Source organism: Xenopus laevis, chromosome 2S, assembly GCF_017654675.1.
Source record: "Xenopus laevis strain J_2021 chromosome 2S, Xenopus_laevis_v10.1, whole genome shotgun sequence".
Taxonomy (NCBI): Eukaryota; Metazoa; Chordata; class Amphibia; order Anura; family Pipidae; genus Xenopus; species Xenopus laevis.
Genome location: NC_054374.1, coordinates 78,375,136 through 78,402,474, shown reverse-complemented (window position 1 = coordinate 78,402,474; position 27,339 = coordinate 78,375,136). Strand labels below are relative to the sequence as shown.

General features: G+C 40.1%; 1 long non-coding RNA gene across 1 annotated transcript in view; it reads left to right on the top strand.

The window, feature by feature from the left end:
• LOC121400604 overlaps positions 1–24,639 on the top strand; it is a 28,725-nt gene extending 4,086 nt beyond the window's left edge. The window contains exon 2 of the long non-coding RNA XR_005965845.1: positions 24,329–24,639. This is a non-coding gene — a long non-coding RNA (uncharacterized LOC121400604). The remainder of the gene's footprint in view (positions 1–24,328) is intronic.
• Positions 24,640–27,339: the final 2,700 nt, after the last annotated feature.

Sequence of the window (27,339 nt, the reverse complement as noted above, 5' to 3'; positions counted from 1 at the left end):
GAAAATAGTCATTTTTTGCCATACGTTGACCTTGTAGGCATTGTTTGCCCAGTTTTTTTGGTCGCAGCCACTGAAGCACAGTTGCCAGAAAAAATATGCCATATAAATGCTGAAAATAGTCATTTTTTGCCATATACGTTGAGTCAACGTATGGCAAAAAATGACTATTTTCAGCATTTATATGGCATATTTTTTCTGGCCTCTGTGCTTCAGTGGCTGCGGCCAAAAAAACTGGGCAAACAATGCCTACAAGGTCAACGTCGTTGACCTTGTAGGCATTGTTTGCCCAGTTTTTTTGGCCGCAGCCACTGAAGCACAGAGGCCAGAAAAAATATGCCATATAAATGCTGAAAATAGTCATTTTTTTGGTCGCAGCCACTGAAGCACAGTTGCCAGAAAAATTATGCCATATAAATGCTGAAAATATAAATTTTTTTGGTTGCAGCCACTGAAGCACAGAGGCCAGAAAAATTATGCCATATAAATGCTGAAAATATAAATTTTTTTGGTTGCAGCCACTGAAGCACAGAGGCCAGAAAAATTATGCCATATAAATGCAGAAAATATGCATTTTTTTGGTCGCAGCCACTGAAGCACAGTTGCCAGAAAAAATATGCCATATAAATGCTGAAAATAGTCATTTTTTGCCATACGTTGACCTTGTAGACATTGTTTGCCCAGTTTTTTTGGTTGCAGCCACTGAAGCACAGAGGCCAGAAAAAATTAAACCAGTAGGGTTTGCACCCTAGTTTGTAACGGTGGCGGAGGGAGGAGGACGCTAAAGGACAGCTGTGTGTGGAGTCATGAGGCTTGAAGACAAGGACAGCTGCATAGAAGTCAGAACAAGTCTTCCGGCGTGCAGTAACCCTCCGAGATCCACCCCTCATTCATTTTAATAAAGGTCAGGTAATCGACACTTTTGTGACCTAGGCGAGTTCTCTTCTCAGTTACAATCCCTCCTGCTGCACTGAAGGTCCTTTCTGAGAGCACACTTGAGGCTGGGCAAGACAAGAGATTCATGGCAAATTGTGACAGCTCTGGCCACAGATCAAGCCTGCACACCCAGTAGTCCAGGGGTTCATCGCTCCTCAGAGTGTCGATATCTGCAGTTAATGCCAGGTAGTCCGCTACCTGCCGGTCGAGGCGTTCTTTGAGGGTGGATCCAGAAGGGTTGTGGCGCTGCCTTGGACAGAAAAACATTTGCATGTCTGACGTTACAGACTGGCCAAAGGGCTTTGTCCTTGCAGGTGCGCTCGTGGCAGGATTACTGGCACCTCTGCCCCTGGAATGTTGATGAGTTCCTGAAGTGACATCACCCTTAAAAGCATTGTACAACATGTTTTGCAGGCTGGTTTGTAAATGCCGCATCTTTTCGGACTTGTGGTATGTTGGTAACATTTCTGACACTTTATGCTTGTACCGAGGGTCTAGTAGCGTTGCGACCCAGTACAGGTCCTTCTCCTTAAGCCTCTTGATACGGGGGTCCTTCAACAGGCATGACAGCATGAAAGACCCCATTCTCACAAGGTTGGATGCAGAGCTATCCATCTCCGCTTCCTCATTATCAAGGACTGCATCATCCACGGTCTCCTCCCCCCAGCCACGTACAAGACCAGGGGTCCCCAAAAGGTCACCACTAGCCCCCTGGGAAGCCTGCTCCTGTTGGTCCTCCTCCTCCTCCTCCACAAAGCCACCTTCCTCCTCTGACTCCACTTCTGGCACCTCTCCCTGCGTTGCAGCAGGTGCCTGGGTTCGTTCTGGTGATTCCGACCAGAAATCGCGCGCTTCCAGCTCCTCGTCACGCTGGTCTACAGCCTCATCTGTCACTCGTCGCACGGCACGCTCCAGGAAGAAAGCGAAGGGTATTAGGTCGCTGATGGTGCCTTCGGTGCGACTGACCATATTTGTCACCTCTTCAAAAGGTCGCATGAGCCTGCAGGCATCGCGCATAAGCACCCAGTAACGGGGGAAAAAAATCCCCAGCTCTGCAGATCCAGTCCTACCACCCAGTTCAAAAAGGTACTCGTTGACGGCCCTTTGTTGTTGCAGCAGACGTTCCAACATAAGGAGCGTTGAATTCCAGCGAGTCTGGCTGTCAGAAATCAAACGCCTGACTGGCATGTTGTAGCGCTGCTGAATGTCAGCAAGGCGTGCCATGGCTGTGTAGGAACGTCTGAAATGGGCCGACACCTTTCTGGACTGGGTGAGAACGTCCTGGAATCCTGGGTACTTGGAGACAAAACGTTGGACTATTAAATTTAACACATGTGCCATGCAGGGCACATGTGTTAAATTGCCCAGTCTCAACGCTGCCAACAGATTGCTTCCATTGTCACACACCACTTTTCCGATCTGCAGTTGGTGTGGGGTCAGCCACCGATCGGCCTGTGACTGCAGAGATGACAGGAGTACAGATCCGGTATGGTTTTTGCTTTCCAGGCACGTCATCCCCAAGACAGCGTGACAACGGCGTACCTGGCACGTCGAATAGCCTAGGGGGAGCTGGGGGTGCACAGGTGTGGAGGAGGAGAAGGAGGACCCAGCAGCAGAGTAAGAAGAAGAAGAGGAAGAAGACGAGGTAGAGAGCGATGGAGGAGTAGAGGTGGTGGCAGAACCGCGTGCAATCCGTGGCGGTGACACCAACTCCACTGTTGTTGTTGAGCTACCCATTCCCTGCTTCCCAGCCATTACCAAGTTCACCCAGTGGGCAGTGTAGGTGACATACCTGCCCTGACCATGCTTGGAGGACCATGCGTCAGTAGTCATATGGACCTTTGGCCCAACACTAAGTGACAGAGATGCGGTAACTTGGCTCTGCACATGTTGGTACAGGTGTGGTATTCCCTTTTTAGAAAAAAAATTGCGGCTGGGTACCTTCCACTGCGGTGTCCCAATTGCTACAAATTTGCGGAAGGCCTCAGAGTCCACCAGCTGGTATGGTAAAAGCTGGCGGGCTAAGAGTGCAGACAAGCCAGCTGTCAGACGCCGGGCAAGGGGGTGACAGTCAGACATTGGCTTCTTACGCTCAAACATGGCCTTCACAGAAACTTGGCTGGTGGCAGATGACTGGGAATGGGAACAGGTGGTCAAGGTGGAAGGCGGAGTGGAGGGTGGTTCAGACGGGTCAAGGAGAGCAGAGGTAGAGCAGTAAGATGCTGGACCAGAAGGAGTGTGGCTTTTAGTTTGCCTGTTGCCTTTGAGGTGTTGCTCCCAAAGTGCTTTGTGCTTGCCGCTCATGTGCCTTCGCATAGAAGTTGTACCTATGTGGCTGTTGGGCTTACCAAGGCTCAGTTTCTGACTGCACTCATTGCAAATTACAATGCTTTTGTCAGAGGCACACACATTAAAAAAATCCCACACTGCTGACTTTTTGGAAGTGTGCGATCTGGCGGTAACAGTAGAAGTTGGCGGCATTGGCGGCAATGGCGGGTGCGTTGGCCGGCTGAACACAGGTGCCGATACATGTTGTTGCCCTACTGATCCCTGCGGGCTGTCCTCCCTGCTTCTTCTAAGTCTTATTCTCCTACTGCCTCTCTGACTCTCCGTCTCTCCATCTGAACTACCCTCCTCTTGCTCTCTTCTACTAGGCACCCACAAAACATCAATCTCCTCATCATCATTCTCCTCAGATGCATCAATTTCTTCTGACACATCACAGAAGGAAGCAGCAGCGGGGACCTCCTCCTCATCACTCATTATGTCCATCTCTATCGTGTTCTCTGCCAGAATTAAATCTGGTGTAAGGTCCTCATCTCCTTCATCTTCTTCTGGCAATAATGGTTGCGCATTACTCAGTTCAAGAAACTCATTGGAAAATAACTCCTCTGACCCCAGTGAAGAAGGGGCACCGGTGGTGGAGGAAGTGTTACGTGGGGTGGCCATAGCAGTGGAGGATGAGGAGGATGTTGTGGTAAAGTTAGAAACGGTAGAGGATGGGGTGTGCTGTGTAAGCCAGTCAACTACCTCTTCAGCATTTTGGGAGTTCAGGGTCATTGGCTTTTTAAAACTGGGCAATTTGCTAGGGCCACAGGATTGCATAGCAGCACGGCCCCTAGCACGGCCTCTGCGTGGCGGTCTGCCTTTGCCTGGCATTATTTTTAAAAAAACAACAACAACAAAAACTCAGTTGGTTTTTCTGGAAACGATAATACACACAGCTAGATGGCAGTTTGAAGAAAACAGTGTGCAAATAATGCCTACAAGGTCAACGTATACACTACTACAGTGGTGGATACGGATTACGTAAAATATATGAATGCTGCTTGAAAAAAAGTAACTCAAGTGGTTTTTCTAGAGACGATAATATTATCAATATTTAGACAAAATGTGAACAAGCTCACACAGCTAGATGGCGGGTTGAAGAAAACACTGTGCAAATAATGCCTACAAGGTCAACGTATACACTACTACAGCGGTGGATACGGATTACGTAAAATATATGAATGCTGCTTGAAAAAAAGTAACTCAAGTGGTTTTTCTAGAGACGATAATATTATCAATATTTAGACAAAATGTGAACAAGCTCACACAGCTAGATGGCGGGTTGAAGAAAACACTGTGCAAATAATGCCTACAAGGTCAACGTATACACTACTACAGCGGTGGATACGGATTACGTAAAATATATGAATGCTGCTTGAAAAAAAGTAACTCAAGTGGTTTTTCTAGAGACGATAATATTATCAATATTTAGACAAAATGTGAACAAGCTCACACAGCTAGATGGCGGGTTGAAGAAAACACTGTGCAAATAATGCCTACAAGGTCAACGTATACACTACTACAGCGGTGGATACGGATTACGTAAAATATATGAATGCTGCTTGAAAAAAAGTAACTCAAGTGGTTTTTCTAGAGACGATAATATTATCAATATTTAGACAAAATGTGAACAAGCTCACACAGCTAGATGGCGGGTTGAAGAAAACATTGTGCAAATAATGCCTACAAGGTCAACGTATACACTACTACAGCGGTGGATACGGATTACGTAAAATATATGAATGCTGCTTGAAAAAAAGTAACTCAAGTGGTTTTTCTAGAGACGATAATATTATCAATATTTAGACAAAATGTGAACAAGCTCACACAGCTAGATGGCGGGTTGAAGAAAACACTGTGCAAATAATGCCTACAAGGTCAACGTATACACTACTACAGCGGTGGATACGGATTACGTAAAATATATGAATGCTGCTTGAAAAAAAGTAACTCAAGTGGTTTTTCTAGAGACGATAATATTATCAATATTTAGACAAAATGTGAACAAGCTCACACAGCTAGATGGCGGGTTGAAGAAAACACTGTGCAAATACTGCCCACAAGATCAACGTATACACTACTACAGCGGTGGATACGGATCTCGTAAAATTTATTATGGCTGCTTGAAAAAAGTCACTCCGGTGTTTTTTCTGGAGACGGTAATATTATGGATATTTAGACAGAATGTGAACAAGGTCACACAGCTAGATGGCAGTTGGTTGAATAACACACTGGGCAAAAAATGCCTACAGGGCAAATAATGCCTAAAAGGTCAACTTATACACTACTACAGCGATGGATACGGATTACGTAAAATATATTATGGCTGCTTGAAAAAAGTCACTCCGGTGTTTTTTCTGGAGACGGTAATATTATGGATATTTAGACAGAATGTGAACAAGGTCACACAGCTAGATGGCAGTTGGTTGAATAACACACTGGGCAAAAAATGCCTACAGGGCAAATAATGCCTAAAAGGTCAACTTATACACTACTACAGCGGTAGTAAAATAAAAAAAAGTAAAATAAAAAAAAATGAATATTAAAAAAAAAAATTAAAGTTGGTGCTGCTGAACTACTAGGAGCAGCAGATTAGCACACCAGTCCCACTCCCCAACACTGCTAGACTAATAGCACTGGGCTCTTATAGTAGTAGTAGAAGTAGTAGTAAAACAACAAAAAAATAAATAAAAGCAGTCCTTACAAGGACTACTGTTATTGCAGCAGTCAGCAGATGAGATCAGAAGCAGGACAGCTGCCCACTGCAGCTACATACAGAGCACTGCAGTAGAAGGTAGATTACTAGCCAGCAAAGCTACCTAAGCTTAAATGTCCCTCAAACCCCTGCAGACTTCTGTCCCTCCAATAACAGAGCAGTATCAAAACGATTACTAGCCAGCAAACTTTCAACTGTCCCTGAAATCACTAACAGGCAGCAGCTCTCTCCCTACACTATCTCTTCAGCACACACAGGCAGAGTGAAAAAACGCTGCAGGGCTTCGGTTTTTATAGGGAAGGGGAGTGGTCCAGGGGAGAGCTTCCTGATTGGCTGCCATGTACCTGCTGGTCTGGGGTGAGAGGGCAAAAAAAGCGCCAACAATGGCGAACCCAAAATGGCGAACGTCGCGCGACGTTCGCGAACTTCCGGCGAGCGCGAACACCCGATGTTCGCGCGAACAAGTTCGCCGGCGAACAGTTCGCGACATCTCTACACATGAATAGGAAACTGGCTACAGGATCGGGTACAGAGAGTGGTTGTTAATGGGACATTCTCTACTTGGAGTAAGGTTCTTAGTGGGGTCCCCCAGGGCTCAGTATTGGGTCCACTTTTATTTAACTTGTTCATTAATGACTTAGGGGAGGGTGTTGTAAGTAATGTATCAGTGTTTGCAGATGACACAAAATTATCCAGCCCAATTAATTCCATCCAGGATGTGGCATCCTTGCAACAGGATCTTGACAAACTGGCAATCTGGGCAGCTAAGTGGCAAATGAGATTCAATGTTGATAAATGTAAAGTCATGCACCTGGGATGTAAAAATATCCAAGCCACTTATACCCTTAATGGGACTGCACTAGGCAAATCCATTATGGAAAAGGACCTTGGAGTCCTTGTAGATGTTAAACTTGGCTGTAGCAAGCAATGCCAGTCAGCAGCATCAAGGGCAAATAAGGTCTTGAGCTGTATTAAAAGGGGCATAGAGTCACGGGAGAAGGGGGTCATTCTTCCACTGTATAGAGCACTTGTAAGGCCCCATCTAGAATATGCCGTACAGTTTTGGTCTCCATCACTCAAACAGGACATTATTGTATTAGAGAGGGTACAGAGAAGGGCAACTAAGCTGGTAAAAGGTATTGAAAATCTTAGCTATGAGGAAAGACTGGCCAAATTGGGGATGTTCACGCTGGAGAAGAGGCGCTTAAGGGGTGATATGATGACTATGTATAAATATATAAGGGGATCATATAACAATCTCTCTAATGCTTTATTTACCAGTAGGTCTTTCCAGCTGACGCGAGGTCACCCATTCCGATTAGAAGAAAAGAGGTTCCGCCTAAATATTCGGAAGGGGTTTTTTACAGTGAGAGCTGTGAAGATGTGGAATTCTCTCCCTGAATCAGTTGTACAGGCTGATACATTAGATAGCTTTAAGAAGGGGTTGGATGGCTTTTTAGCAAGTAAGGGAATACAGGGTTATGGGAAATAGCTCATAGTCCAAGTTGATCCAGGGACTAGTCTGATTGCCATTTTGGAGTCAGGAAGGAATTTTTCCCCCTCTAAGGCAAATTGGAGAGGCTTCAGATGGGTTTTTTGCCTTCCTCTGGATCAACTGGCAGATAGGTAGTTAATAAACATAAAAAAAAAAAGGTTGAACTCGATGGACATGTGTCTTTTTTCAACCTTACTTACTATGTTACTATGTTACTATGTTACGCCAGCGTTCGTTATTGAATTTGCGAAGTAACGAAAATGCCCAACGCTAGCGAATTGACGGTAGCGTTCGGCGCTTCGGCGCTTAGTGAATTTGCCCCATAATGGGAGAAGTCCCAATGATTTTTTTGATGTGCGCTGGGTTTTTGGCAATACCCGGAAGTTTTCAGAGTTTTCGGGCATAAAATCCGAAAATATTATGAAAATTGGATGAAAAATCAGAAAAAATCATGAAAATCGTTTTTTTCACGATTTTTCCCGCAAAAATGTTTTCAAGAAGGTGCATTAATAAATAAGCCCAAAAAACCCGTGCAGATTTGGTCTGCATTTTTTTCAGAAAATATTGAGATAAATTCGGACTTCGGATAAATAACCCCCTTAGTGTAGAAAATTATTTAAGCATTAAATAAACATAATAGGCTATTTTTCCTCCAGTAAAGATTCATTATTTGTTAGTTTGGATCAATTATTACAAAGTAAAGGGAAATAATTTTAACACATGTAGATTATTAACACGTAGATTATTTGACTTAAATAGGGTCTATGGGAGACAACCAGAGCTATTTGGATAACGGGTTTCCAGATAATAGTTCCCATACTTGTACCTGCCAAGTTTAATTACGAAGGCCACTACGGCTGGTAAATAAAAAGGGCACATCTCGTAGGGTGCTAGTAATAAAATCATCTGTGAACGAATATCTCAAGCCTTTAAGGACATCACTGTAACCAATTCAAAATGTAGCTCAGATATGTCATATTTTTCAATAAAAGTACTTGTGCCTGCACAGTAGCTATACAATACATGTTCTGGTCTACACTCTAACAATATCCAGATTTGCTTAGATTTGTAAACCTACTAAACATTCAAGTTTTTGAAAATCTAATTAGAATTCGTGAAAAAAAAAGTCGAATTGTGGCATAAATTCGAACATTGATAAGTCACCCCCTAACTGTAAGTGAATTCTGAAGTAAAGAGCAGTCTACGATATATGACAGATCCCACAGCCACAACAGGGCCTGCAAATGGTCTGATTTATGGTTCAGTAGTTGCATTGCCCTGTACTCCAGAATGTCCCTGTCAAGCTTATCTGTGTCTTGCTCCTCTTCCTGCCTGTTTGCTGTAAACTAGTCAGTATGTATGCACAATGTGGAATGGATCAGCTCAGGTAGTGGGTCCTGATATTTGAAGTTTGAGTTTTGGATGAGACACACCACTGGTACTCGGGAAGATAATGGAATATAAATTTAATTTTAGAGAAGCTGAATTGTTAGAAGATAGACTTGGGAAAGAACTGGGAAAGAAGACAGGAAAAAGGTAGGAAGACAGAAAATAAATATTAGTGATGCTGAGAATTATAGTGGGTCAGCTGTGTGTAGACTTCAATATGTGTATTTACCGTGGGGTGATAATGATAGTATAGTATATCATGTAATCTGAAAGGAAAGAAAGTATTTCTCTGATAGAGAAAATGGAGAATTGTTGTGCGCCATATTCTAGATGGCATAAAAATTGCCACTTACCACTCCTCTATATAGTGGAAGAATAACCACCTCCATGCATTCATTTTTTTGATTTCAATATATTAAGGGATCCATGTACACCTTATATAAATGAGTTTTGTTACAACAGCGCCACCTGCTGGTCAGTATCCAACCTTTCTGATCACCAAGCAGTTGAGGAAGTTGTGGAAGCTAGGAAGTGGTTCAATCCATTCATATTAACAGCAAATGTATCCCATACAGGTAGTTATTCACTTTGGTAACAACATGAAACAGGTTGTTATTCTTTGCTGGCCGTAAATAAAAGAAATAGGTATAGCTTTTTATACATGATTCAGCTTGTATAGGGGGGCATTCCACAAATGGATTAGATGTTTAGACAGAATGGTTGCTTAAGGGTTGGGGAGAGGGAACCCTTACTCATTATAAAATGCTGACACTATAATAACTTTTCCCTATGCATAGTAAAGTAACATTAATGAAATAATTCAGCATCTAGCTCCTGACGTTCTCGACTAAAAGGCAATTAGGTTACAGTGTCCTTCAGGGGCGGGCGTCCCTCAAGCTATAAATTCTGCAAGCCTCTAACAAATAAGAGGGCTCTAAAGTCTGTCAAGCAAAAACATATGGAAACAGGCTGCATTTCAGGGTCCATTAGTTGCCGACTTTCAACGTTGACGCCATCAGCAGAAAGGCTGCCCTGTCTCTCCATAAATTTTTCTCCATTTTCTTTGCTTGTCAAAGGGTCCCCAGGCCCCAGCACATAGTACAGGAAAAACACACCAATGGTTCCGTCCTTACATAACTTTTTTATTGTCAAAATGTACTTAACATTCTTTAAAACCTGGTGTTTAACATTTTACAAAGCCTCCAGTTCATAAGTGAAGGATGTTACGATGGAGATGAAAAATATATCTGACATGATGGATAGTTAAATGCAGGACCGGAAATCTATCATTCTAATTGTTTGTATATAAGCTAAGTGCAATGCGCAAAAACTATTCCAATAATTTCTCTTATCGTGTCCAAATGGAGCAAATGCATTAGGCCTGCACTTGAACAAAGCTAATAGACCCAGTATTTATAAGAAATTAAAACAAAGCAGCAATTTTCCGTATTGATTGGCCACAATTTTTACCTGCTCTCAAAAATGTGTAGGGCACAAATGTGTATTTTTTTAATAATTGATATGTTGTAGAAGCATTGTTAGAGCTTTTCATATGTGTACAATATGACAGCATTTTCCACTGTAAGATTTCTCTGTGTCTGTAAGTAAATGATAACCTGCTGGGCTTTAAGTCCAGCTGAGAAGTCATTCATGGTTGAAAAACATGGTGCATTGTGTGATGATACAAGGCCTTCCCATTTTAAACATAAGCATGCTGTTCTCTAATGTAATTCTGAGAATCAATGCTGCACCACATAATGATATAATGTGATTACAACGATACTTCCCTTTGTAATGATTATTACTATTCCTATGTTAATAATACTTGTGTTTTTGGCTAAGGTGATTCTAAGAATAGTGAATAATGAAGAGATGGTTCATTGGCTTCATTTAAAGGCATAGTCTACCCTAAAATGAAGTTATAGTTTAATGTAGACAGCATTGTTGTAGGTAACTACAACAATGCTCTGACGCTTATTATTTCAACTGCTGTCTGTTGCTGTGGTTTAAATCCTTAGGAACCATAAGGCAGTCTTAAAAGAATGGAAGAAGGAGAGGCAATAAAAAGTAAGAATCAAAATAAAACTGAACACTCTGATTTGTTTCTTGGTTGCTAGGATTGTTAGAGTTGGTGACCCTGACACTAGACAGACTTTTTACTTACTGGTGGGAAATAGGCAAACTAAGAATACCAATTATTTAAAAACATACAGAACAAATACTGAAGAGTAATGTAAAAGAAGAGTATTTAACTCGGGGCATCATCCCAAGAGGTCTACGAGTACAAATTTTTCCCTCGTTTGAGGATACTCCACAGACCTTTAAAACTCAATGGGAAGGGGCACTAAGTGAATGCTCTTGTAAACTTATGTCCCTCCTCAAACAATATAACATTGAGGAATTAGAATCAATTAAGATACAACAAAAAGGACTCTGGGATCAAATTAAAGAATATGAACCGAGTGAGGAGTTCAAAAAGATGGATAGTGACTTAAAAGGTTTTATGGACAAACTCAATGCAGAAGTTATGCAGGTGAAAAAACGTAAATTTGAGAGAGACACCCTTGACTATGAGAATAAACACGTCTATTTATGGAACAGTTCGAAAAAATGGAATCAGGTCACTCAGAACAGGAAGGGGAACACGAGGGGTTTTCAGAGGGCACAACAGAGATCGGGCACGTTGGGAAATTCGGATCGGGACACTCATTCTGAAAGTGAAATGAGTGGTTCTGACACATCAACCTCTACACAGAAACAATTGGACAGGAAAAAGCGTAAATTTAACACTGTTTTTCACAAGGAACAGGTCACGTCACAGGTGGTGCAGGAGAGAAGCGTTAAAGCTTCATCCCTGCCTAATCCTTCACAGAGCACATCAGCATTTTCTGGCACGAGTTTTTTACAGTCACTGAGCCTGTGACGAGCACAGGCAATAGCACTTTTGAATCATCTTATGATGACACACAAATTATTAATCTTTCTAATTTCACTCTCACCCCTTTTTTCACTAATGTACTACGGAAAGGCCTCACCTTTGTACCGTCTAAATCAATTGACCACTTTTCATTAGTCAAGGATGTTCACCTCTTTGCACGGAAATTACTTCTAAAATTACAATGGTCCAAGGCTAATCGCCAGACGGAATTGGACTTAAGCCAATTTAATCTAAATGACTTTAAAACCTTAAAAATCTTATTTGAACTATGGGATGATCCCCGAGTGGAGGAGGAACAAAAGGTGTTACAGGATATACAGGATTTGTGGTTAGAGAGTTCAGGGGATAACCTCAGGTTACCATCTTGCAAGAAGAAGTCTTGTAGGTATCCCAGCACCACTGAAAATGGAGCTGTTGACACCTTCGTACGAAGGGTCACTGAGGATATTTCATCTCTGACTACAAAGGTTAGACATTCTAATCTCACAAAAGAGGAAGATAGTGCATTGAGACTATTGAGGGAGAACCCTGATATAGTCATTAAACCATCAGACAAAGGTTCTAATATTGTAATTATGGACTCCTCTCAATATGTTTCAATGTGTAAAAAAATCCTGAATAATAAAAAATGGTATCAACCAATCCTACTACCAAAGGTACAAAGATACAAGGAAAACCTGTTTAATTTGATAGATCAAGCACAACGTGATGGTATCATTGACCCAAATACCACGGATTTCTTGAAGGTCAAGTGTCCCCGGACGCCGACGTTCTATGCCCTCCCGAAGGTCCATAAGTCCATTCATGAACCTCCGGGGAGGCCTATAGTGTCGGGTTGCGGGTCCCTCACTGAGCCAATCAGTGGCTACATTGATTTGGTCTTACAGCCATTAGTGACACAACTAGACTCGTTTGTTCTAGATACCTCTCACTTGTTGAGAGAAATAAATGGATTGACACTGGGCTCTGACTGCATTTTGGTAGGCCTGGACGTTGAAGCGTTGTATATGAGCATTCCACATTCATTGGGCATAGAAACTATAAAAAACGTTTTTGAACGTATACACCAACCACTCTCTGAGGAACATTCATTCATATTGAAAGCACTAAGTTTTGTGTTACACCATAATGTGTTCATCTTTAATGGTGTGTATTATTTACAGCGACAGGGCGTGGCTATGGGCGCTAAATGCGCACCGAGCTACGCAAATTTATTCCTGGGAGAGTGGGAGCGCTATGTTTTTTCGGCGGAAGAATACGACGAGTATCTGTGTCACATTTTACGGTGGCACAGATATATCGACGATATCATGATCATTTGGCAGGGCCCTGAACGAAAATTAAAAGAATTTGTGGCTAAATTGAATATAAACAGCTTTAATTTAACTTTTACCATGAATTACCATTACAGCAAATTGGAATTCCTGGATATAGAAATAAAAAAGGACGAAAGGGGCCAGCTTTCCACCAATCTCTTCCGCAAAAAGACAGCAGGGAATAGCCTTTTACATGCTGAATCGATGCATCCACCCAAATGCATAGAGGGCATCCCTAAGGGACAGTACCTCAGATTACGGAGAATCTGCTCCACAGAGGAGGATTTTAAACGGGAGGCTTACCAACTGTATCTAAGATTCAAAGCACGGGGATATAAAACACGTAGCTTACGTAGAGCCTACCAATTTGCCTTGTCTCGCAGCAGGGACGAGGTGTTATATAAACACCAACAGTGTGACACCTCACATGTGCGGCGAAAGGATGAAGATAGGACTAGATTCATCCTAACATATGGTATGAAAGATCAGGAAGTCCGTGCCGTGATCCAAAAACATTGGCATATTTTGTTTAATGACCCGAATATAGGGAAATGGGTTACTACCCGCCCCTTATTTGGCTATAGAAGGAACAACAGTATAGGGGACCTGCTGACTCGTAGCCACTTTCAAAAGTATTCAGGAGCATCTTGTTGTAAAACACCAGGGAGCTATAGATGTGGAGGCTGTGATCAATTCCAATATATTAAGATATCGAGGGAATTTGGCAATAGGAATGCTAAGTATAACATGTATCATTATACAAGCTGCACCACGACCCATGTCATTTATTTGTTCACATGCCATTGTGGCAGTAAATATGTGGGCAAAACAAAGAGACCTCTGAAAAGACGCATTTACGAACACATGCGTGACATAAATAATTGTAATTTACTGTCATCAATTGCCAAACATATTTACTGCATACACAATGGTGAACATAGGGGGTCTTATTTCCAGGGCATTGACCGCCTGCATGGTGACATAAGGGGCGGTGACCTGGATAATAAGCTACTCCAAATGGAAACTAGCTGGATTTTTAAGCTTAATACATATAGGTCTGAATATGGACTCAATGGCCAATTGAATTTTCAGGCATTTATAAACAAATGAAGATATACAGGTACAGTCTCCTATGGTTTCATTGAAACAACATTTTTTCTCCTTCCCCCTTTTTTTCTTTCCCTTTTTTCCTTTTTCTTTTTAATTTCTTGTTTAGGTACAATTTTGGTTTTTGTTTTTTGCTTTTGTTTTTTGTGTTTTGTTTTTGTTTTTGTTTTTTGTTTTGTTTTGTTTTTGTTTTCATTATTTTCCATTTTGCTATTTTTTTTCTGCTATTTTTTTGCTGTTTTCGTTGTGTGTTGATTATTCTAATACATTTAAAATAGATCCAAGTTCATATAACTTGATTGATTATATATGCATATCATTATGAATATAAGAAGAAAATCTGATACACTTTTCAATTTGATTGAACCATGCCATATACGTAGTCTAGATGTAACAGAGTGATTTTGAGGATGTTTATTGTGAATAAACTATTCGTCCTATTGATTGAAGTGTCCATAAGATACATTTTATCTAGGACATATTCTAAAGGATACAAGAAATATTATGGCAGAAAGTGAAAGGAACATTTGTAACTCTGCCTGACAAGCCGGGTTCTTTGGGACTTGCAACAAAGTAATGACATGGAAGATAATTCACTCTGGTCATGTGACGACAAGCATAAAACGACGTCACGTCCGGCTCTCCGCCTCTTGACAAAGCCACGTTTGGTGGCGAAACAGCTGTCGGGGTTTCGCGCTGCTAGCTGAGTAAGACGGGATCCCTCTCCCGACCGGGGACTTGGAAGGCGCCGCAGGGCTCTCCAGCAAAGCACACTTACAAGGGAGCGTTGAGTTACGCACGGTGCAGACGCGATTACAACGGTCTGTATAAATCTATTTGGGCAATAAGAGGCTGGGATTGGCAGGACTTATTGGACTGACACGCAAGGTGACTGTCACAATTTGCATCACCTTGGGCCGTGGCCGCACTGCGACCGCTGGTAACGGCGGGCGGCCATCACCACTGAAATCATACAGCACTACACGGCTAATTCGGCCACAAGTAGAGCCATCCTGAAACCTCTCCCCGATCTACTCCGCTCCCAATACATGGAGCATTGACCCTCACCACACCCGACGTATGGGAACTGCTTATCAGCAACGAGCAAGTTGTAACATACTGTGGTGAAACATTGTAATTGATTTGGACGGTGTGGATTATATATGGCTTATCTCCTTTCCCTGTGACCAATTGGAGTTGAAGTACCTACATTTACATATTGGAGTGGAATTTTGGCTGTTTAGCCACATCACATAAGTGAATATCCATCATAGTTATATATAGGAGCTCCTCAGAAATTGGTTATTTAGGGTACAGGGATCCCTACACCCAGCGCAGCGCCATTTCTATGTTTTAAGTGGTTTTAACAAGTATGTGGCATGGTAGTTAATAAAAATTGCATTTTATCTTAAATCACAACATGGTTATGTGACAATTCTGTATAATTTGGGCCTATGGGGATAAGTCCCATTTTGATATTTTGTGTAGTTATAATGTAAAAGATACTTAGAAGAGATAGATCTATAATACGGTGCATTAACATAAAGATGAATATTCCCTTAGCAGTGTAGGGGTCTATAGGGTTAACTTCCACTATTTTCTAGAAATCCCCTAGTGTGGCCAGCTAAGAGTTTGGTCTAAATTGGATATGGGAGGTGGAGTGAGTCCTTTTTTTCCCTGTGAAGTCTGCCCTGGCAGTTCCAGATTTGGCCAGGAGGTGTCACTGTTGCATAAGCCGTTTTAAAGAAGAGGCACCATGTGCTCAGTCTCTTTGCCTTCCACCTCAAGAGGAGTTGGATGCTGTGGGAACATAATGGAATTTAGGCCCAAGAGATGGTGAGGCTCTTGGACCTTGGAGGGTCCTTGGACTTGGACTCAGGGTACAGGGCACCCGAGCAATTTGTAGAGTTCGACCGGGAGAAGATAGCTCGCGGCAGCAGAGGAATGTAAGGGAAAGCCTGCAGGAGGATTTCTATGAAAGAGGCTTGGTGTGCTTACTCTTCTGAAGTGTTGGCTGCTTGGCCTGAAGATAAGGAAAAAGGCTTTGGGGCAGATTTACTAAAGGTTGAAATTGCAGTCGCTAGCGAAAATTCGGCAGAAATTCCATCCACAGGAACATCGCCAACTTACTAATAGACATAGAGGACAATTAGAGTTTTGCGCCTTAATGGCAGGTGAATTTTTGCTCAGACGAATGATCCTTACTCCGCAAATTCACTAAAGTACGAATTTTACAGAACGTTACCTTTTTCGCCAGAGTATCCTTCTTCAGCTTAGACCTGGTGATCTGATAAGATGAAGCTACATACTCCTTAATCTTATGTCAGTGACATCATATCCTTTACGCTGAAAAGTTACTAAAATGATGAAATAAAACTGCCATCTTTTCATATTTTAAAATGGGATTGTCTTTAAAAGTTGTAACTATTACAAATTTTTGTTTTAACCTTTTTTTAAACATTTGAGGGGCACGCCACATTTGTTTTAGGGTGGGCTTGTGTCTAGGGCATTAGAGGATCTCTTTTGCTTTCTTTTTTTATCTTTTTTTTAACATCTCTAATAAAGACATATACATGACCTTTATGTACCCGCCCTATTCAAATTGACCTAAGTGCAATTGTACTAACAAAGTTTCACTAGGCAGAAACGAACGTTAACACTAGTGAAACTTCGCCAGCATTAGGCTGCTGAGACACAAGTTCGCATTTTAGTGAATTAATATAGTGATAGCGAAATTTTCTCCTGGCGAAGTGGCACAAAGTTTGGCGAAGCCCTTTCGTGAATTTGGCATGGTCCCTGGCATGGAGATTAAACATTTCTTTGTAGACAATTTGGATTCCTGTGGGAGCAACTGCCTTGTCTAAAAAGAGAGGTAATTTGGGACAGGAAGCGCTAGCTGGGGTAATATTCAGATCTCTTGGGAAGGGACTGAACTGTAACTATATTTGTCCACCCAGAGTGGAGTGTGGGTCTGTGTCTTGGGGTTGAGGCTTACCACATGGGTACCCCAGTGCAGAGTTTATATTGTGTGAATTGTAGTTATATTTACTACTCTTTTCAAGTTATTTAAAGTTGTATTTGCTGCAGCTTGTGTGGTTTATTTGTGCTAGTGGAATTCCCCTGAGTGTAATTCAACAGTGTCCACTAGGTGGAGGCACTGTGTTAAAAAATCCCATTATCTTCCATATAGCAAAGGGGATTCAGGTGCTTAATTGAGAAGAATTAAGATAGACACAAGGTGTCATGATTGGGTTACAGTAGTACTTTTCTATAAATATGCTGTGGTTTACACTGATTCGCCTGTCCCCCCCCCCCACACACTCTAATAAATGTTGGAGGGGGGCACCTGATGCCCTTTGAATCCCAGTCTGAACCTGCAGACAGCCTTAGGCAGCTAGTAGTAAGCTTCCTATGTGCTGAATGAGGGGACACAGTCCTGGCTGACCACATTTATAAAAAGTAACATGTCGGATATACAAGAATATCTACATACTCCCTAATTCTGCCAGAGTGAGTATAAAGCAAACCATACACTGCTCACTTTCCCTCGCCTACTACCACTTCAGTGATGGCAAAGTATACTATGCATCTTAGATAAGGGAGCCTTGAAAATAACTGTCAGCCTTCCGTACTAAGGGTTGGGTGTCAGGGGTGGCATTGTAGTTTGATGACTGCTAGAGGACCAGAGATTGCATATCATTGAGCTAGTACAATAAATGAGTGACGCGGAGAGTCATAGGATACAATGTTGTATTTCCTACGTATTAAAATAAAATTTCAAGTCATTAAGGATGAAAATGTCACCATCCATCTGGTTTATTTAAGAAATGTATGTGTATGCCCTGAGAGCATAGAGAGAATGAGCTCACAGCTTATGTTCCCTTACAATATGCGGTGTTATTACTAGCGGTAGGCACTGTTATGGTTTTGTCATAATTGACAGAAAATGTATGCTATTTCAACTAGTTTTTAGCACAGAAAAGTCTTCCCCATTATACCATTTATCTAGATTTCTTGGGTGCACTTTCAAATGCCACAAGCTGAAATACAGAGATTCAAAAATAGCTTCACCAAAGATAAGGAAATGCTCACTTACATCTTATATGGGTTTGAAAATGGATGAATTGTGGTCCATTAGCTCAAGGTGTGTTAATCTAGATTGAGGATTGGTCACGCATTCAATTTGTTATTTTATGAATTAGCTGCTCAGTGTGGCATACATTATATGAAATATGCAAGGATGACTTATTTTTTAAGATATTTTTAGCGAATCATTTGAAAGTGTTAAAATGAAAATTCAAAGTTGTAATATTTTCATTATCTTCAGAATGTAAGGAAAAGGGTAAAGGCATCACTATCAGTTCTATCTATGGCATCCTAGATAACATCATTTCCAATCCTTCTTACATTCTACCCTGATTAATAAACTAAAAATATGCAAAATGCTAAATATTCTGTCCAATATTGTCATCTTTGCCCTTTTTCAAAAGTGCAGTTTCTTAATCATAAAATACTGCTAAACAGTGACATGGTTGAATTTCATGTGTGATACAGCACCAATTCACAAACCTATTATACTGTATGATTTCTCATGATTCTTGCATTGAAATGATGTCTGTTGCAACTCAGTGCTACTAAGTAGATGCCATAATTGAAACAACCTTTGTTACTTTAATTATATTGTCCCCAAAGTACAGTAGTTGGGCATCAACTGCGACATATTTATGCTCTCATGGGATATTTTAACCCCCTTTTTAATGAGAGTTAAAAAAATATATTTTTAAAAGCAAGTGTGACACTTCTCTATGAAGAGTGTGTCTGCTCTGTAGTGTTGCAATGGTGGAGAAAGGGCATTAGGCCTCTGGGCCTAATGAGGAAGCCAATTATAACTGTTATATTGAGAGTACATATCTGTGTCTCTAGTTCTCTAGGTCTCATGTTCTCATTAATTTAAGGTAGGGAAGGTTATTCATAAGAATTTCATATGATACAAAATCATGGAGCAGCCGCCTTCTTCATAAACAATGAGGCAGGATAAAAACCTGTTTACAGCAAAGTGATGTGCTGACTCTTTACTGAATTAAAAATAGCATACTCTCAAAAAATATTCATATACATTGCCAGTGCCTGTACTAAGCATTGCAGCGCCTTGCCCTTTATCAATGCAACTTTGCATACCCCAGGGTCCTTGTTATAATATAGTTCATCATTTCTCATTTATACCCCCAGCATCCATGTTAACCTTGATCAAAAAAATACACTGGTCACTACACTAATGAGTGTTCACATGATTAGGTAAAGGGTAGAATCGTATGGGAACACATATTTTAAAAATAAAAGCTGAGTGCTGGTGGGCCATATGTTGCCTTTGTTATTTTGTTGGGGGTATTATTAATGTTGGGGGTATTATTAATATGTTCCCATTGTCTAAGTACCTGCATCCATCGCTACAAGATCTTAACCCTAGAAGGCTTAGCTATTCCTGATCTTTCCTGTCTTATAAATTGAAATAAGCAGTAGATTTTTTTTGTAAAAATACTGTCATTATTATTATGTTTTATTTGTACATTCTGACTCATTTAGATCTCTTTTACCTGACACAAATATATATATATATATATATATATATATATATATATATATATATATATATATATATATATATATATATATATATATATATATATAATATTACATGTGTTATATATATAAATTATATTTTTATATATTATACTGTATTTTAATTTTATATCTCATCTTATATTTAATTGTTATATCTTATCTTAAATATGTCATGAATTTCTTGCTCCCTGTGGTCAGCTTGTGTTTATAAAATGTACTACTTTATAAGCAGGCATAGGAATGCAGCATGTGGGTACAGTAGTATAGGCACAAGTGTAGGAACAATTTTTCCCTAGTTCACAAGTCAACTAAAACTGCAAAAGAACATTAGAGAGAACTGCTGCTACTGACAGTTATCAAAATGGCATAGAAGAAAAAGTTCTTGTGACCAATTCTGCCATCACAATGAAGACACGGAGTACCAGACAGATGGCAAGATGACTAAATGAGTTTCTACTACCTAACTTCATATTAAGAAAGAGTTCTGCTCACATATTCCAATACAATTTTTCCATCTGTATGTTAAAATAAAATGACTTTCCAATTGTTAAACAAGACCCATTTCGAATCTGTATGTAGGACCTAATTGTTCAGTTGGTAATTTTTTTATCCGTCCTAAAAATGGCTTCTTAGTTGCTGTTGGACAGAGCACTGGCTACATACAATGCTTTAAGTTTGTTGTTCAAAGAATATTATGCAAAGGCCCAATGTCTGCTGAGTTTATTCATCTTCTAGCCCATCAGAATCAAGAACATAGTGCCTATTTGTTATACGTTCAGATTTTTTGTAGCTATTAATAACTGCTGATTAACTCCATTTATGTATATGCATATACCTGTATTACTATTGCATATGTGCTTAATCAGTCATCCTCATTATTGCTATAGATATTCTGTTTGACTACGGATAGGGCTGTCTCCATCTTGCCCCCCCACCTCACTTCCAGACATGACAAGATGTTCTAATGAGGTCTTTTCACTTTGATTGCAGGAACAGCTTTTCTTGCAGAGTCTTGTATTGATCATTTGCAAATAGCTTCACATCTCAATATGAAATATTGAATCTGCAATTAGTGGTAACTAGACTGTTTAACAATAAGAAAGAAGAGAGCGACAGGGGAAATGAAAAAGGAAAAAGAGCAACTTGGCATCACAGAGTATGAATAGTTTAACATAAGGCCATTGGGGTACAAGAACAGCAATCATTGCTGAAGAGGGTCCTGCCACAGCTGGGACCCCAAAAGATAACATTTAATATTCCTAAGTCAAAAGGTGGCATATCTGATTCACTTGTGCAGGGCCTTAGATAAAGGATTTTCTGTAGGAAGAAACACAGGGTCATATAAATCAGGGGAAAAAATAATAAAATCTTAGATCATGGGTAGGAATCAGAGAAAGGCAGAAGAAACATGATACACACATTTAGACAAGCTGCTAATATATTGCTGTGCTTCAGAGATGCATTAGAGTGAAGTTGTAACTTGTTATTGATTTTGTGGTATACAGCAGAAGAATTACAGTAGGGTTATTGGATAACTTAGCGCAATCTACTACGTTTACAATCTTAAAGACTTTGGTTAACGATGGTTGTATCTTACTATATATTTTTATTGTTACTAAATTTACAATGCAGAGTAGACATATTTTCAATCAAATGTGAGTGCTGTATGGTCAGTGAGGGAAGGTGTTTGGAATGGACACAAAGGGAGCTAAATTTGAAAAAGAAATTGCTGTTGGTGCAAGAGGATTCATGTTATTGTGCTTGTGAATCATTCATACTCATTATTTATTTAGCAATTACACTTTTTTCCCTAGAATAAAGTTACTAGAATATTTTACAAAAGACAGTCACTAGTCCTCCCAGAGTGAGGAATCAGTATTTTCCACGGTATCAGTGACATATCCTAATTCTTTGGCTACATATCTTGATACATGTAAGTCACTTTATGCAGGTTCCCATCTTACCAATGCCAGACATCATCTCAAAATCTTTCTAATGGATATATATTATAAGGGGGCTGCTTTTGCCTAGAAGATGTATTGGAGCTCGTTCTATTAAAATCACCAGAGATCCTGTCTCTCTACATGCAGAATTTTTGCAAAAAGCAGTTATTTAGTTAGATTTTGTACTGGAATCAGTTATTTGTGTGAGCTCTAATACATCTGCTAGGAATGGGAGCCCCCCCAATAAGATATATTGTATCTAACTGTCAATGACGCCCAACTGCTGCATGAAGACAGAATGAAGAGAAATGGATGCTGAGAGAGGAATAGTGAATATAAACTTGATTATTTCAGAAACAATGCAGAGTTTTTAATTGATTGTATTTACAAAGTTTCTTACTTCAGTATAAAGAAAGCTTATAGTACATTTCTATTTTTCGCGATAGTCCCCTTTAAGTATGGCCCATAAAACAACGATGAAAGACACAGAAATACAGAGGTTAATGTGTCCCTTCCAAGTGACAAAAGCACAAGGGGACAGCTCAATGCACCTCCCAAGTGACAGAGGTGCATCAGAGCACCAAGACAAGAGGAGGTTAGGTTTCCTTTGAAAATGTGTAGTGCATGGACCTTATATATACAACTGTGTTAAAGCTTGCACAACAGGACACTTGGTCATCAGAAGGGAATGCCATCTTCCCACCCCAAACACCTCTACTTGTTTTTTGTTTATTTTCATGTACTAGTTGCTAAATTTTTCCTAGAAATAAGTATGAGTAGTTAGAAGTGGGGGTTTAGTACAGGACAGAGCGCCAGCATATTGCACAGCGCTGTTGCAAGGGCATGTACACACAGCAGCTCCGAGGATGCATTTCTGTGTGTTTGCAGTGCTGTGAAGTTATGCATCCACCCCACTTCACTGTATAAAATAATATACATTGAAGGGAAAAAAGCTGTGAACAGCGAGGCATAAATAGAGGGGCTATAAAGGGGAAATAGCACTGCTAACATTCTCAAGGTATAAGTACTGTAGATTAGAAAGAATAACATTCCCCGTAGAAAAAATGTAAAGAATATTGGAAGAGTTCCAAGACCTATATAAATAGGCTTGCCCCAAGGTTTTTATATTGTCCCGGAAATTCTTGGTGATTTCAATTAGCTTTGCAGGGTGTACAAGCCTGGTGAGAGGACAACCAACAGCCTGACACAGAGACTTAAAGGGGTTGTTAACCTTTGAGATAACTTTTAGTATGATGTAGAGTGATATTCTGAGACAATTTGCAATTGGTTTTCAATTTTTATTATTTAAGGTTTTTCGGTTAATTAGCTTTTTATTCAGCTGGCAACTAGGGTCCAAATTACCCTAGCAACCATGTATTGATTTGAATAAGAGACTGGAATATGAATAGGAGAGGCCTGATTAGAAAGATGAGTAATAAAAAAGTAGCAATAACTATACACGTGTAGCCTTACAGAGCATTTGCTTTTTAGAAGGGGTCAGCGACTCCCATTTGAAAGCTGCAAAGAGTCAAAAGAAAAAGGCATATAACTATAAAACTATAAAAAAGAAATAATGAAAACCAATTTAAAAGTTGCTTACAATTAAAGTTACTTTAGGGTGAACCATTCCTTTAAGGATAAGGGCACACCTGACGATTCGGGAGATTTATTCGCCTGGCGACTAATCGCCTCTTCTTTGGGGCGACTAATCTCCCTGAACGGCTTCCCCCTGTCTTCCACCGGCTATAATGAAACAACGCCTGCGGTATGGCACACGCGCCGATTCGTGTTTCCTCGTGAGGCAACTTCAGGCGACTTCAGAAAACAAATCGATGTGTGTGCCATGCCACAGGCATTTTATCATTATAGCCGGCGGAAAACAGGGGGAAGCCATTCAGGGAGAATAGTCGCCCCAAATAAGAGGCGATTAGTCACCAGGCGACTAAATCTCCCCGAATCGCCAGGTGTGCCCTTACCCTTAGAATAACAAGAGCTTCAGAAGAGGTTATTCTTATCAGCTTATTTTAGTGCAATGATAGAACAAGATATTATATTTTGTGCCCATAAAAGAGATAAACTTCTGTGTTTTGCTTTGTGCTACTTTAATGTTGTTTCTTACTAGTTCTCATTGTGCTGGTAGTTATTTCTCTATTCCCAATATGCACAGAAGCATAATTAAAAAGTAAAATAATAATGATCTTAACATATATTATACTGGGCTCAGTGGTATAACAAAGATATATTGCTATACCGGACGTCCATAAGAGAGAGCTCTCTGCTCAGTTCTGACACAATGGTCATCACTCAATGTACAGTTGCTTCTGGCAGACGGGAATATATACTGCTGCACCAAACAAATTCTTATTATCAATATTAAAAGCGTCCAGCTGAGAAATAAGTGCAACAGCTCCTGGAATGGGGAAGGAGCGGGGGAATGGAGGGTCTTGGATGAAGGGGGGTGGCGACAATGAATGCAAAGGAAACTTGATTAAAAATAATCTGCACTTTATTAAAAATAATTCTGATTTATTTCTCCCTCAGCAGAACATAAATCGTTTGAGTAGATGGGAGGTGTTGTTGCTGCCCGGCAGACGAAAAATCCTGTGCCAACCTTCCCTGCAGAGTCACTGAGAGGAATGACCTGGCATCATCCTTCTGTAGAGAAATTACAAATCCCTTGGCTCAGCATGTTTATAACATTTGCAAATGTTTGTACACACACACACACACACACACATAAATGCGCAAACTCATATAACCCTGTGGCAGAACAGCTTGCTATTATTTACATGCCAATGTGTTCTTGAATATATTTATTTGGGGGTGTTATAATAAAAAACAATCTTATTGGACTGAATCTGATGGCATCTGACCCTCTTGTTTCCAGACTATCACATTCCTTTCAAGTATCACAAATGAGACATGATAGCCACACATTTGGACTCACCCTCCTGTTCTCATGCTGAGAAGGCATTGTCGATAAGTTCTTGATAGCAGACTAATTGCTCTAAGTATCCCCCAAGTACCCCTAGAAAAACTGAGGTAAGATGGTTTAGAATAAAGTATTGTGCTTATTTTGTAAGGGTAAAGTCGAGACTCGATACACTTGGCTGTGAGCCCATTAGTAACTCAACTTTTTTATCCATATTAATGAGTATGTTTATTGCCTCAAAAGATAAATAGGGGCATGCTACACAGTGTTTTACAGTATAGATCTGGTTCTTTTCATGATATGATGCAAATGGCTCATGTTTCAGTGTCGTTTATGCCTCCTTTGCAACTTTATGTGACAATTCATCATTGACATATGGTTTTTGCCACCATTACTTGCTGTTCTGAAGGTGTGCCAAAATGGATGTTAACAGGCCAGCATAATGTAGCGTAATGGATAGATTTATCTTTTTTTTTATTTATTTTTTTGCTGTGCTGCAAATAACAGAAACAAGAAAAAGGCAGCAATCTTAGGCGTTGATTTATGGCACTGAATTTTAAGGCTAAATCTGTGATTTTAAACCAGCAGTGCAAATACACATAAAGGAGTAATCTGCATGTCTCCACCCATTAATCTTTATGTGAGAATAAAAGCATTTAAAATCGTCGAATTTAAAGGGGCACTATCGCAAAAATGATTTTCACTAAATTCAGTATAAGCTTCAGCATGCTGAAATAAGAAACTTTCTAAATACAATCAATTAAAAATTCTGCACTGTTTCTGAAAAAATAAAATTCATCTTCACTGTTCCTCTCTCAGCATCCATTTCTCTTCATTCTATCTTCATGCATGAGTTGGGTGTCAACTATTCATTGAACATCCCAATATATCTTATAGGGGCGCTCCTTTTGCCTTTAAGATGTATTCAAGCTCATTCTATTAAAATCATCAGACATCATGTCTCTCTACATGCAGAATTTGTGCAAACGGAAGATATTTTGTTACTTTTTGTTTGTACTAGAATCAGTTATTTAAATGAGCTCTAATTAATCTGCTAGGAATGGAAGCAACCCCCTATAAGATATAGTGGATCTAACTGTCAATGAATATCTGACACCCAACTCCTGAATGAAGACAGATGGAAGACAAACAGATGCTGAGAGAGGGATAGTGAACATAAACTTGATTAGTTCAGAAACAATGCAGAATATTTAATTGATTTTATTTACAAAGTTTCTTATTTCAGTATGACATTAGTTGACATTAGTTGACTTTCATTTTCAAGATGGTTCCCCTTTAAGAAATGCTATGTGTGGTGCAAGGCGTGTTAATACCTTCTGTTTAACAGCAATCTTATGTTTATGTCAATACATCCTGGCAATGGCAAGATACTCCTTAAACAGTAGGGAGCTGCACACTACACTAGGTGGTTACAAACTTAAATTATCTGTCAAATTGTTCTTGAAAATTCAGCATTCATCTATAGAATAACTTGAAAGAAAAATTACATTTAAGGACTTTACCTTGGGGCAGGGATGAGGCATAGTTGACAATATTTGATGAGTCTTGAGTTTGGCCTTTGGAGCTTTCCAAATCATTTTACAAGTATGGAAGTAAGAATTGTTTGTGAATTGTCTGAGATGAGCAACAGCTGAAGCCACAAGTCGGACAACTGTGCTTTGGTGCATTTCCGTTATTAAGTCCCAACATGCTGATTGTGCTTTTCCCTGTGCACAGTGGGGGTAATGATGTGTAGAGATGTAGGCCCCTTAGGCACTGAAAGAGATGTCTTCCCGCTGTATTTGCTTTAAAATAGATGGTATTCTAACAATTACACTGCATCCATGAGCGCTCCCACTAAGCCCACAATTAAGATTTGGAATTACATTTAAAAACAAGCAGAAGTTTACAAACTGCAAACACATTTCTAAACAGTTCTTCAGGCTCTTAAGCTCTATTTTGTAATTAGTGATTTAAATGTTATTGTGTAAGCAGGAAAGTTAATGAGCTGAACAATGGATAAACTATAGCAAAGTAATAGTATAAATGCAGTGGGGTCTATATACAATGCCAATATAAATAACTGGTGTGTAGTTTTTGAGCAGCTTAGCTGATGCCTGCTGGGCCCTGCTAGTTGATTTGATGCAACTGTACAGGTGCCCACTGTAATCATGCTGCTATGTCCGGGAACAACATCCTGCTGCACAGATTTGAAACACCCTAGCTGGCTTAACCCCATAGACTTCTTTGTATAGCATGAGCAAATTAGTATAACAAAGACACAAGTCTCGCTTATGAAGCCAGAGACACAAGCACAAGGGCATTGGGGTACAATGTTGCATTTTACATAGGACTATTAGGGCATACCTGTTCTCTGCACATCTTGCCAAAGGCCTGCATGATAAATGATAAAGGAGCCTTCATACCAGGACATCGGTATGAGACTTAGCAAAAACCGCTGTGTTTGCAAATGTATGCACATTTAAGGTAATATGAATTTTGGCCACCTCTGTAGAACTTCCATTATACTTTTACAATAAATTGCAATTATTATAAGAGGTTATAGTGCTTCTATAACCTCCTATAATGTATTCATGTTATTATAATCCAGTGGCAGGGT